At 41.4% G+C, this 14,113-nt stretch overlaps 1 pseudogene; it reads left to right on the forward strand.

Moving 5' to 3' along the window:
• Positions 1–7,880: 7,880 nt before the first annotated feature.
• Positions 7,881–8,702, forward strand: LOC133235879 (PRELI domain containing protein 3B-like; annotated as a pseudogene).
• Positions 8,703–14,113: the final 5,411 nt, after the last annotated feature.

Below are 14,113 nucleotides of genomic sequence, written 5' to 3' on the forward strand. Positions count from 1 at the left end.
GCTTAGCCATAAAACAAACTCAAGGACCTTTAGTTCCTTTTCAAGGGCTATAGATAATATCCTGAGTCATATCTTTGAGTGGTTTTACAGATACTAAAAACCCCTACCAGGTGGAGAAGTTATCTGCCTGCGACCACCAGCATAAAGACACCAGACCAGTTGGAACCAGAAGGTTGATGATTGAAATTCCCAAAACATCATCCAGTTACCTCACCATCAACCACTCAGAAAACTATGCATAAGCTGATCATGCACCATGTCTAACTCTCTTTCTCTGTCTTTAAAAATCCCTTCCTGAAAGCCATTGAGGAATTCGGGTCTTTTGAGCATGAAAGGCCCATTCTCCCTCCGTGGTGCCCTGCAGTGAATGCAGCACTTTCCTTTACCACAATCTGGATCAGTAGATTGGCATTGCTGAACATCTGGTAATGAACCCAAAGCTGGGTCAGTAGTACAGCAGGATCTTTTTAAAAAGATGTGCACATATCTCAAAGATGCAGAGAAACAATTTACAGGTTTACCAAAAGACAAAAAAATGTTCTGAGAAAAAGGAAGAAGGAACATCTCTTCCTTTATACATACCAGGAATTAAGTCTCTTCCTTTTTTTAATATAAATTTATTTATTTTAATTGGAGGCTAATTACTTTACAAGTCTCTTACTTTTAATAATTATATATCCTGACATTTGATTGGAGGGAATGAAGGAGACAAGGATTTCAAGGGAAAGCACAGGCCAGAGAATCCCGTTGACATAACCAGTGAACTATTGCTATGAAGGGGAGGCCAATGCAGCATTCAGTGACCCAGCCTGAAATACTACAAACTTGATGAATGAAAAACAATAATCATTTTCTTTTGAAATCACAAAAATAAATAATTCTGCTACTCTAAAGACACAAAATAAATTTTTATGAGGAATCAATCAAATTTAGTGTGTGCATTTATAAAAGTCAAGTCTACAAACAGAAATAAATTTTGTAATTATTGTCATCATCTTTCTTCATCTTATCTGAGTGTATGTTGCTGAAAACAGAAGTTGGCATGTGAGACTCCATGTTATTGACATGTTTAAAAGAAATCAACTAGTTCAGTTTGCAATGTTTAAATTCTTAGGAGATTTGACTTTATAAAATATTAGTGCTTATTAATTATATGATCAGTATTCAATATTTAGAGGAATAAGTTAGACATTTTAAAGTTAAATGCATTGACTATCAAAATGAATGCAAAAATTCAAAAGTCCTTTGGATATTTAAGATTTCAGCAATACAGTTAAGCCAAAACTGGCAAATCCCACCTGCTGAGGGTGTCAATTCTAAGACCTCAGTGCCTTCTTTGGGGACTGAAAGAAGTTACTTGGATTTTCCAAGTACTAGCAGTATCAGAGCCACCTAGCATAGCACCTGGCACAAAGCAACTGCTCAGTTAAAGTTGGCAGAATGGCTTGTTTTACTTCAGGTGTATTACGTAGCTGAGCTCCTATTCTGAAACAGAATAGGAATACAGTAACTGGGAAAGGTCCCATCACTAAGAATGGACACGTCACGACTAGACCACATTTGTGGTCTCCTATGTGTTGGTGGGCTTCCCTGGTGGCTCAAAGGGTAAAGTGTCTGCCTGCATTGCAGGAGACCTGGGTTCGATCCCTAGGTCAGGAAGATCCCCTGGAGAAGGGAATGGCAATCCCCTCCAGTACTCTTGCTGGAAAATCCCATGGACAGAGAAGCCTGGTAGACTATAGTCCATGGGATCTCAAAGAGTCGGACACAACTGAGCAACTTCACTCCTTTCTATGTGTTGGTGAGAGCAACAGTTGCTTCTGTGGAAAAAAAAAATGTAAAAGAAGAAACACTTAGTTTGACTCTTTCTCTTCAGGTCCCAGGAGCTTTGGGATCTGGAGTCCCCCACCAGGGTGGAGAGGTGCGACCCAGCCCAGTGAGCCCCTAGCTCTGATTCTCTACTCTCATCCTCCAGGTGTAGACATGGCGAAGTCCAAGAACCACACACACACAACCAGTCCTGAAAATGACACAGAAACAGCATCAAAAAATCCCAGTCGGGATTTCCCTTGCAGTCCAGTGGCTAAGGCTCCACACTCCCAGGGCAAGGGGACAGGGCTCGATCCCGCATGCCACAACTAATGATCCCACGTGACACAACAAAGACTAAACAGCCTGCTTGCCACAACTAAGACCTGGCACAGCCAAATAAATAAATAAAAATTTTTAGAAGTTATGACCCTGATTGCGATGAAACGAGACTCTTAAGGGGATGGACTATAAGTTCTCAAGGAACGTGCTTTACCAAGAAGCACAAGAAGGGCTTGAAGAAGACACAGGCCAATAACGCCAAGGCCATGAATGCACGTGTTGAGGCTGCCAAGGCTCTCGTGAAGCCTAAGGAGCTCAAGCCCAAGATCCCAAAGGGTGGCAGCTAAGTTGACTTGCCTACACTGCTCACCCTAAGCACAGAAAACCTGCTCATGCCTGCATCACCAAGGGTTTCAGGCTCTGCTAGCCAAAATCCCAGGCCAAGACTGAAACCAAGGCCAAGGTCATAACTGCAGGTGCAGCTGCAACTCCAACTCCAGCTCAGGCTCAGGCTCTCAAAGGTGCCCAGGCACCCACAAACCCTCCAGAGTACAGGCCCTCATCTGCCAATGTGAGGACAGAAGGACTGGTGTGACCCTTGGGCTGCTATCTGCAGGGGACTGGTGTCCTCCTGTGCTATGTGACAAATAAACCTGAGGCAAGATCTGTCAGTCAAAAAGAAAAAAAAAAAGTTGATTCTGATATTGTCCAACTGAACTGCAGTTCTATGTATTGTCAACCTGATATGAGACAATTTACCTTCAGCAGGGACCACCTATGCTGGTAATTGGGCTTCCCTGGTGGCTCAGACAATAAAGAATCTGCCTGCAATGCAGGAGACCTCAGTTCGATTCCTGGGTCAGAAAGATCCTCTGGAGAAGGGAATGGCAACCCACTCCAGTATTCTTGCCTGGAGAATACCATGGACAGAGGAGCCTGGCCAGCTACAGTCTATGCGGTCTCAGAGTTGGACACAACTGAACGACTAATACACACACACAAGCCCATTATATAGTTGTGCATGCTGCTGCTGCTGCTAAGTCACTTCAGTTGTGTCCGACTCTGTGTGACCCCATAGACGGCAGCCACCAGGCTCCCCTGTCCCTGGCATTTTCCAGGCAAGAACACTGGAGTGGGTTGCCATTTCCTTCTCCAATGCATGAAAGTGAAAAGTGAAAGTGAAGTCGCTCAGTCGTGTCCAACTCTTAGCGACCCCATGGACTGCAGCCCACCAGGCTCCTCCATCCATGGGATTTTCCAGGCAAGAGGACTGGAGTGGGTGCCATCGCCTTCTCCATAGTTGTGCATAAGCGTGGGCAATTCCAAGAAATGTATGCTAGACAAACTGCAGACACAGAGCATGGATCCTGTGCTCAATTAGGCTGGAGATAAGAATAAAAGCATCCAGAGAAAAGGCGTAAAAAAGGGAGTTTAAACCTGAGCCAAGTCAAGTAAGCAGCATAAGACTGTATCTTTATAACTTTGACTATCAACAGTTTGCTTCTTGATGCCCTCACGCTGGTCTAAAATTTAGATATGACCTGGAAAAGATTCCTAATGCCTCACGGAGGAGACAAAAATAAAACTACTGTGAATTTGTGCACATCTTAAATCTTAAATTGAAAGCGTTACCTGTTTTACACTTGGAGTTGTTCTAGGGGCAGAATCCTAAAAGCAAAGTGTTCTGAAGCCTTTAAACTCTTTGCCCTCTAAATTTGTATTCCCTGGCAAGGGCCAGCAAAAATTTACACGAAACATATCCAGTGTAACCAGGAGGAGAAGCTTTCTGTCTCCTGGCAGCCCTAAGAGTGTCAGGAGATAACTTCCAGCTTATTTACCTTGCATTATGAGACAGTTACAGATGTATTACAGCTATCCTCAATCACTTAGTTACGAGCATATTAACTTTCCTAGAGGCTGGAGTAATAGCTCACTATTTGAGAAAGAGACGAGACGTGTTAGTGATTAAGTGACTTAATAAACAATCTGTCACTTTTCAAGTTTCATAAACCTGAGCACATTTATGAAGGACAAGGAGGTAGGCTCCTTTGTGTGTTTGATATAAAGCTTATGAGAGGTGAGGGAAGGATAATTTCAGGATCTCCTAGATTCCCTTTCTCATGTGAATGCATTCTCTGACAAAGCAGATAAAAATGAAATCTATTTAGAAAATAGTTTCCATATTTGTTATTGAGCAAATAAGGGAAATAAGAAATTCTATACATGCTTATATTCATATCACACACACATATCACTGGTGTTAGGGGTGAGGCGATAATCATTTTTAGCTAAGAAGAATCTGCCTGCTCTAGACTGCTCAATTCCAGCTCTGCCGTTTATTTGCTGCCTGTGTGACCCTAGGCAGGACATATATAAGTCCTGTAATTCTGTCTCCTTCTCCATATAATGAGGGTAACTTTCCCCTTATGGTTTTAGAAAGATTAAAAGGATTTTTAAAAAAACTCAGAACATTGTCTGGCAAATAAGAAAGCATGCAATAAGTGGTGACAATTTTTATTTATCAAAAGTAGCCCTCAAATTAACTTTGTTAGGCAAGTCAGACTTTAAGTAAATTTACCATTAATTCACGTCTATGGGAGAGTAGAGGGTATTTATTTGCAATGGCCTTGATGCTACATTGCTATCTCTCTTCAGCGAGATGAATTGGGGATGGATCTGCTTTTTTTAATAACAAATTAGCATGGGATGTCCAGAATCTTATCTACATTCTTGCCCCATAAGATCCTAATGGCGTGAAGTCAGGAGAAAACATAATTTTCCACTTTTTCATACTCTAGGTAAACCAGAGTTCCTTGCAGATCTCATAACTTGCCTGTGACATCTTTAACAGTAGAAGAGAGGGGAAAAATCTTACTTCATGAGTGGGATGTCACTGTTTCTTTCTTCCACAACTGAATTCTGCTAGTTAAAACAGAATAGCTGGAAGAATGAGTCCTTAAATTACACACCACTGTGTGATTGAAGGACATTTTCCAATAAGCAGCAACAGCCAGGATAGTAATTTTAAATCTGGCTTTAGCGAACATATCACAAAATCTCAATAGTCTAAACTAAGCTGATTGTTCATCTGAATAAGAAAAAATACAATAGCATTAATCATACACATTATTTCCTGAGAAATTTGCAACTGAGTTCCGGAAGCTCTGCTGGATTTCCTTATATGGCTCTGATTTTTCTCCCAGTGTGTGGTCAGGGCATTGCTTGAGGCACAAAATTCCTCACTGTGTTCATTGCAGAGCCTGTGACACGCATGTCAATGAAGAAAAAGGGATCCAAATAACATTGCAAAGTGTCATGTTGCACAAAATCTCGAGAGTGTGATTGTAAGAGAAGCTACTCAACTTCAAATCGTCATTTTTTTGCATTCACCTACATTTGACAGAATTCCTGATAAATCTCTTTTACACATCTCTATGGATCGCTTAGTTGTTATTTTTAAAGATCCAGCTTATTTTATGAGACACAAATTTCAGATTCCCTTGGTGCCAGCAGTCTCCTGGATACTGGCTCATTTGCACAGCTGCCGTACTAAATGGAGTTTTGGGGTCTTTCAATCCCCTGCCTGAGGCCAACCAGTCACTTGTCCTGAGAATGCCAAGCTCTGAACCCTTGATTGTGCACAGCCAGGCCAATCTGCTGCCTGGTCAGAGTTTCTGCCTCCTTCTACATCTAAATTTAGATGAAGCATCATATCATAGGAAAGAACAGTAAGAGCCAAATGATGCCTCCCAGAATATGAAGTAGTTGACTCACAAAGAGTAAACTTTTACTTATGGGAAGCAAAAATTAGAGCATGTGTGCTCGGTCACATCCAGCTCTTTGCGACAACAGCCGACCAGGCTCCTCTGTCTATGGGATCCTTCAGGCAAGAAAACTGGTGTCAGCTGCCGTGCCTTCCTCGAGAGGATATTCCCAACCCAGGGGTCGAACTTGTACTTCCCGCATTTCAGGCAGACTCTTTACAGCTGAGACACTGGGGAAGCTCAAAAATGAGAGAGCTACGTAAATAAGTTCCTGCTCCTTCCTCCTTCCCCCTTCCTTTTGGTGCCCAGAGTCACAATCTGTTACTCATTGTCACCCTTCAGAGCTGGTCTGTGGCCAGCAATGTCCTTGCTAAGCTGGTACGCCTAGATGCAGCGTGCCAAGAGCAGTCCCCAGCCTGGCCATGCACTCCTGCTGCTTCACCCCTACCATTACCTCACTTCGCTCTCCTCACCCATGCTGGGCTGGGCTGGGTTTCACCTTCGAAACTGCTGTGTTATCACTTTTATCTTTGCCCCAGGCTCTCCTTTCTAGAGAAACTGGGCAATGACAGTTCCATTTTTCTTGTATTTTGAGATACTGAGACATCTTATCACTTTATATTTTTTGTCTTCCTGAATAGAATTGTGACTTTGAGGGATTAAGAACACTAGTACAATAAATTAAAGTGAGCTAAAATATTGCTATGAGCAATAAGAACAAATACCAGGGGCTGGGAAAAAAAAAAAAAACATAAATGTCTACTTTCACCTTGTTGGGAGATCAAGATAATTCAGAGCAAGAGCAATATATGTATTTATAAATGTCCTTAGGAAGAAAGAAAAATAAAATTTGTTTAACAAGACTCACACCTTTGACTTTTCAAGAAACATGGGAAGAGGCCAGCACCTGGAGGTCAGAGGAAGGATGGTAATGGAAGCACAGATGATCACTTGTAGCACACAAAATACACTCGGCAAAGGCAGGAATAAAATGCTATTCTGCTGCTGCTGCTAAGTCGCTTCAGTCGTGTCCGACTCTATGCGACACCATAGACGACAGCCCATCAGGCTCCCCTGTCCCTGGGATTCTCCAGGCAAGAACACTGGAGTGGGTTGCCATTTCCTTATCCAATGCATGAAAGTGAAAAGTGAAAGTGAAGTCGCTCAGTCGTGTCTGACTCTTTGCGACCCCATGGACTACAGCTTACCAGGCTCCTCCATCCACGGGAATCTCCAGGCAAAAGTACTGGAGTGGGGTGCCATTGCCTTCTCCGAAAATGCTATTCTAGACAACAGTAAATAATTATGTACAAAAGACAATAAATACAATTTTCTGACTCTACAGCAAGATAAGAGACTGGGTCGTAAACCTGCTGAAGTCATTAGCTTGTTTGTTTTCGTTCGCCTCTGGTTTATTTCTTGAGAAAGGAATGTAATCTAGTTTGCAACCCTCCACCTCCTCCAAGTCCACTCCTTGAAAAAATCATGAGACTCACTGCATGGTCTTTTAGTTCCCACCATTTGGCCCAACAGAGAGAACCAATAAGATGGTAGCCCAACAACTACCTTTTAAATTTTCTCAAACGCAGGACTTTTTATTCCAGGTGATTCTCTATTTTGATCTTTCTGATTAAATGTTAGTCACTCAGTCATGCACGACTCTTTGCAACCCTACAGATTGTAGCCCACCAGGCTCCTCTCTCCATGGGGTTAGGAAGCCATTCCCTTCTCCAGAGGATCTTACTGACCCAGGGATCAAACCTGGGTATCCCACATTGCAGGCAGATTAGTATTTACAACATTCTTCAGCCATAATAGTATCATACCTGATATTATAGGATACACTACAAACACATCCATACATTTTCCTCAGAATTTTTATAATGCGAACAAAGATAAATTTAACAATTTTTTCCAGTCTTTCACCCTGGATTACATAATTTTAAAGTGTTTAAGAGTATAGACTATTAGAGAGAAGGTGTATAAATACAAGATTTAAAATGAAATAACTAAATATAGCTCTTTGCCTCATTTGTGCCCTAGCGCCGCCCGGACATCGTGCTGGCCACCGACACCATGAAGATCTGGACTTCGGAGCACGTCTTTGACCATCCATGGGAAACCGTTACAACAGCTGCAATGCAGAAATACCCAAATCCTATGAATCCGAGTGTGGTTGGAGTTGATGTACTGGACAGACACATAGATCCCTCTGGAAAGTTGCATAGCCATACTTCTCAGCACAGAGTGGGGACTGCCTTCCATTGTGAAGTCTATTATTGATGTGGCAAGAACCAAAACATATGAGCAAGAACATTCTGTAGTGGATCCCGTAGAGAAAACAATGGAACTTAAATCTACAAATATTTCATTTACAAATATGGTTTCAGTAGATGAGAGACTTATATACAAACCACATCCTCAAGACCCAGAAAAAACTATTTTGACTCAAGAAGCCATAATTACTGTGAAAGGAGTCAGTCTTGGCAGTTACCTTGAAGGGCTGATGGCAAGTACGATATCATCAAATGCTAATAAAGGCCGAGAAGCAATGGAGTGGGTAATACATAAATTAAATGCTGAAATTGAGGAACTGACAGCTTCAGCAAGAGGAAGCATACAGACACCAATGGCAGCAGCAGCATTTGTGGAGAAATGATAATGGAGGTTGATAGATGGCACCCAGTTCCCCAGGTCTCTACAAGCTGGCAGTATATTTATTTGTTATTGAAAAAATACAACTCTATTTTAGGTAGAATTTTTTTTTTAAATAAGCTGAAGAAAAGCTATGTGACTTGATCAAACAGAGGTGCAGGGTTTCTAAATAAAAGGGATCAGCTGAAATTAGTATTGTCTGAAATGACTGATTTTGAGGATTCCAGTATTTATGCAAAATTTTAAGCTTTTTGAAAAGTATGCTTGGAAATTGGTATTGGCTGATGAAACCTCCTTAAGGTAGAATTTTAAAGCTTGTCATGCATTGGAACTCTACCTGGCTTTGGACCAACCCCAGAACCAAGCAGAGCCCCTTCTGCATATGCAAGACTGCCCTGCTGCGGTAAACTTGGAGAGCTTCCATGAGGGAACTCACTGTTAAAGGAGAAACTATCGTTTTAAAAAGACATTAACTGTATGCAATAATTTGCTATAAACCACCATTAAAAATTACAATGCTTTAATTTCATACTCAACATTTTTTGGAGTAAAAATTATCATGAAAGTAATAAATGACTCCAACAAAAGTACATTTTATTGTGTTATAAAGAGCACTGTACTGATTTGCCAAAGTTTTGTAACTTAGTAAAGGTATTACCTTCTTTGGATTTGTACTTTATGATTTAGTATGCTGTATCGTGGGCTGGTTATGTTAACTGAAGAAATAAAGTCATTACCAGAAAAATAAATAAATAAAATGAAATAACTAAATATAGTGTTACTATCAACTCTCTTAACTGAATACAAACTATAATGAACCTCACAGAACAGCAAGAGGAAAACCCTCCTGGATTTTCAGGTTCACAGTTGTTCCTTATTTATTTCATAGGTGATGACTCTACTGAATGGGATGCAGCAGGGCAGAATATGCTACCCTCAAATATGTCACTTTGGCATAAGGATTATTTTGAGCTAAAGGAACAAAGCTAGTGGAGGTGATGGAATTCCAGTTGAGCTATTTCAAATTCTAAATGATGAGGCTGTGGAAGTGCTGCACTCAATATGCCAACAAACTTGGAAAACTCAGCAGTGGCCACAGGACTGGAAAAGGTCAGTTTTCATTCCAATCCCAAAGAAAGGCCACGCCAAAGAATGCTCAAACTACCACACAATTGCACTCATCTCACACACTAGCAAAGTAATGCTCAAAATTCTCCAAGCCAGGTTTCAATAGTACCTGAACCGTGAACTTCCAGATGTTCAAGCTGGATTTAGAAGAGGCAGAGGAACCAGAGATCAAATTGCCAACATCTGTTGGATCATGGAAAAAGCAAGAGAGTTCCAGAAAAATTTCTATGTCTGCTTTATTGACTATGCCAAAGCCTTTGACTATGAGGATCACAACAAACTGGAAAATTCTTCTAGAGATGGAAATACCAGACCACCTTACCTGCCTCCTGAGAAATCTGCATGCAAGTCAGGAAGCAACAGTTAGAACGGGACATGGAACAACAGACTGGTTCCAAATAGGGAAAGGAGTACATCAAGGCTGTATATTGTCACCCTGCTTATTTAACTTATATGCATAGTACATCATGAGAAATGCTGGCTGAATGAAGCACAAGCTGGAATCAAGATTGCCAGGAGAAATATCAATATCAATATCAATATCAAATATCAATATCAGAAATATCAGATATGCAGATGACACCACCCTTATGGCAGAAAGTGAAGAAGAACTTAACAGCCTCTTGATAAAAGTAAAAGAGGAGAGTGAAAAGTTGGCTTAAAGCTCAACATTCAGAAAACAAAGATCATGGCATTTGGTCCCATCACTTCAAGGCAAATAGATGGGAAAGCAATGTAAACAGTGACAGACTGTATTTGGTGGTGGGGGTGGGGGGGGTGGGGGGGGTGGGGGGGTGGGTCTCCAAAATCACTGCAGATGGTGACTGTAGTCATGAAATTAAAAGATACTTGGTCCTTGGAAGAAAAGTTATGACCAACCTAGATAGCATATTGAAAAGCAGAGACATTACTTTGCCAACAAAGGTCCATCAAGTCAAAGCTATGGTTTCTCCAGTAGTCATGTATGGATGTTAGAGTTGGACTGTAAAGAAAGCTGAGTGCTGAAGAATTGATGGTTTTGAACTGTGGTGTTGGAGAAGACTCTTGAGAGTCCCTTGGACAGCAAGCATATCCAATCAGTCCATTGTAAAGGAAATCAGTCCTGAATATTCATTGGAAGGACTGATGCTGAAGCTGAAACTCTAATACTTTCGCCACCTGATGCACTGAACTCACTTGTTGGAAAAGACCCTTGAGAAAGTCATTTCCTAGGCAGGTTGATAAGAAGTCTAGGGGTCCCCAAGGAGAGAGGGGTCTGGAATTCTCAAGGAGGAAGAAACGACAAACTTTTCCTTCTCTACATTCCTTAGGATTATATAACAATAATATATCCTGCCTGAGGATAGTCTCTGGATTAAACCTTCTGGCTAATTCTGTTATTTTAAAATGTAAATTATGGGAGTAGGTCTGGTGAGGTCTTTATAACCTCCAGACATTCTTTGGATTCATTGGAGAGTATATAACTTCATGGCTAACACTAGCAAGGGAGTACTCTTTCTTCCTCCTTCTGATGCCTATGTCAGAAGCTTTCTCTATCTCCTTTATACTTTAATCAAACTTTATTTCACAGAAGCTCTGAGCGATCAAGCCTCTTCTCTGGCCCCAGATTGAATTCTTCTCCTCCGAGGGCCAAGAATCCCCGTGTCTTCGCGTGAAACAACAACCTTTCTCCCTGATGCTGGGAAAGTTTGAAGGCGGGAGGAGAAGGGGACGACAGAGGATGAGATGGTTGGAGGGTATCATGGACTCAATGGACATAAGTTCGAGCAAGTTCTGGGAGTTGGTAATAGACAGGGAGGCCTGGCCTGCTGCAGTCCACGGAGTCACAAAGAGTCAGACACAATTGAGCAACTGAACTGAACTGAACTGAACTGAAAGGAACTTAAAAAAATAACAGATAAGAGAAAGCCATTCTCATCTCCCCACTTCTTTCTAAAAACAGAAGATAAAACACGTTTGTGAAAGATGCCTTCTCTGTACCAAGAACTGACTCATTGAAAAAGACCCTGAGGCTTGGAAAGACTGAAGGCAGGAGAAGGGGACAACAGAGGATGAGATGACTGGATGGCATCACCGACCCGATGGACATGAGTTTGAGTAAGCTCTGGGTGTCGGAGATGGACAGGGAAGCCTGATATGCTGCAGTCCGTGAAGCCACAAAGAGTCAGACACGACTGAACAACTGAACTGAATTGAACTGTACCAAGAGAACATTCTTCCATGGGAGTCAAAGTCAAGAGAATTCTGTACAAACAGACCTACTTAAAAGAAGTTTTGTCTTCCTTTAGCCTCCCCATATATTTTAATTACTTTTCCATAATTGTCTGTCTTTGCTCAACCTAGTGAAAAGAATATTTAGGTTTCATCATTTCTTTGGGTCCTTTTTGCCTTAAGAAATCTCATGCATCACATAAACCACATACATTTGTTAGCTTTCCTCATGTTAATCTGTATTATGTCAGTTTAGTTTTCAGGTCCAGGAAAAAAAAAAAAAAAACCTTATGACAGTAGAGGTAAAAATTTGTCTCCCTTTCGAGTTCCATCTCCCTTCTCCTTCACCTCTGCAGCACAATCTGACTCCAGCTCACCTACTGCTTGGAGCAGAATCAATGACAACAGCTGCTCCTGTGAGCAACCAGCGTCCCCAGCAGCTGATCCACACAGAAGAGAAGCTAATCAGTTGACACGGGATACAGCAATCAACGAAACATTCTTTTCCAATTCTGCATAGGCTGTTTAGCACTAAATATTATTTCATGGTTCCAGATTGACTAGGGGAACAACAGTGATAGAAACAGGAATCAGCGGCTTATGTTTTCCCACAAAAGTGAAAAGTGTTTATGGTCACCCCAAATGATAACTACTTAATCTTCATCCTACTGCACCATTTGACACTCCTGCCTTTAAAAATTTTTATCTCTACTCCATTAAAAAAAAAGTTCCCTCTCTTGAGCTCTCCATAGCATATAAATGATCATAATTTATTTGCCACTAAAGCTAGAAAATGTTAATGTCCTCTTAGACTTTCTCATTTCTTCTGCCCTCTTTTTTCACTGCTACTGGCCTATTCCACTCCCCATAATTTCTCACCAGGACAATGGCTTCTAACACTTATACCTGCTTCTGGTCTCCCTCAAACCCAATGTATACCAGTGTATCAGAATATTTTTATAATCCATTCCTTAACATCCATCACACCTGCTCGGAAGTCACCTAGAGGTCCTTGTTGCCAGTCCCACTGGCTCTTTAGTTATTGTTCAAGGAACATCCATGTCACAGCACCATGGCTGATGCAATTTCTCCTACCTAAAATCCTGCCCCTCTGATTTGATCAAATCTGTGTCACCACTCAAGCCCTGATTCAAATGTGTTCTTTTCATTGAGACTTTCCAAGGCTTTCTGGCTCAGGCATGATTCACCACTGCTTTCCCTATATTCCTATAGTAAATCATCAAACCTTTTATAGATTTTAAGAAATGCACATTACTAATGACTGCATTTCAGTCTTTCTTCAGTTCCTCATCAGCTTAAGTTATTGCAGTTATAACCCTTCCTGAACTCTGTCACTGGCCTATGTGTGTGTGTGTGTATGTGTGTGTGTGTGTGTGTCTCACTTTTGAGACATTATAATTAAGTGACCAAGAGGGATTATGAAAAAAAGTGAGGTGCTTATCCAAAGGCCCAAATTACCTAATTTGAATTGTTGTATAATATTACTTATTGAGAAACTATTACTACTCACCAGAGAAGGCAATGGCACCCCACTCCAGTACTCTTGCCTGGAAAATCCCATGGACAGAGGAGCCTGGTAGGCTGCAGTCCATGCGGTCGCTCAGAGTTGGACACGACTGAGCGACTTCCCTTTCACTTTTCACTTTCATGCATTGGAGAAGGACATGGCAACCCACTCCAGTGTTCTTGCCTGGAAAATCCCAGGGACGGGGAGCCTGGTGGGCTTCCGTCTATGGGTCGCACAGAGTCGGACACGAAGGAAAAGACTTAGCAGCAGCATACTACTCACACTTGGAAACAGATCCTAGCCTTTAGAGACATAGGATTATCAACTGAATTTGATGAAAACTGAGGAAGAATACTAATTTAATTAATCATACAATTCTTTGTCTCAATTTGAAAATAAGCTAAAAATGCTTATTTTTTTGTATTTTTTTATTTGATGGAGAATAAAATAAAAAATGAACAGTTAAAATATTACCTATTTGTTTACTTACTTAATTTTATTAATTTCCTTCAGTGTGCCAGATACGGCACCATGTTTCTTGTGTTGAGGGTTAAAGCATGCAGAGTCCAATAAGACACCACCACTGCCTCCAAGATATTTGCAGGTTGGCACAGTCCTGGATGGACTTCCCTGGTGGCTCAGTAGTAAAGAACCCACCTGCCAATGCAGGAGACACAGGTTTGATCCCTGGGTACAGAAGATCCCCTGAAGTAGGAAATGGCAACCCACTCCAGTT

Source organism: Bos javanicus, chromosome 23, assembly GCF_032452875.1.
Source record: "Bos javanicus breed banteng chromosome 23, ARS-OSU_banteng_1.0, whole genome shotgun sequence".
NCBI lineage: Eukaryota > Metazoa > Chordata > Mammalia > Artiodactyla > Bovidae > Bos > Bos javanicus.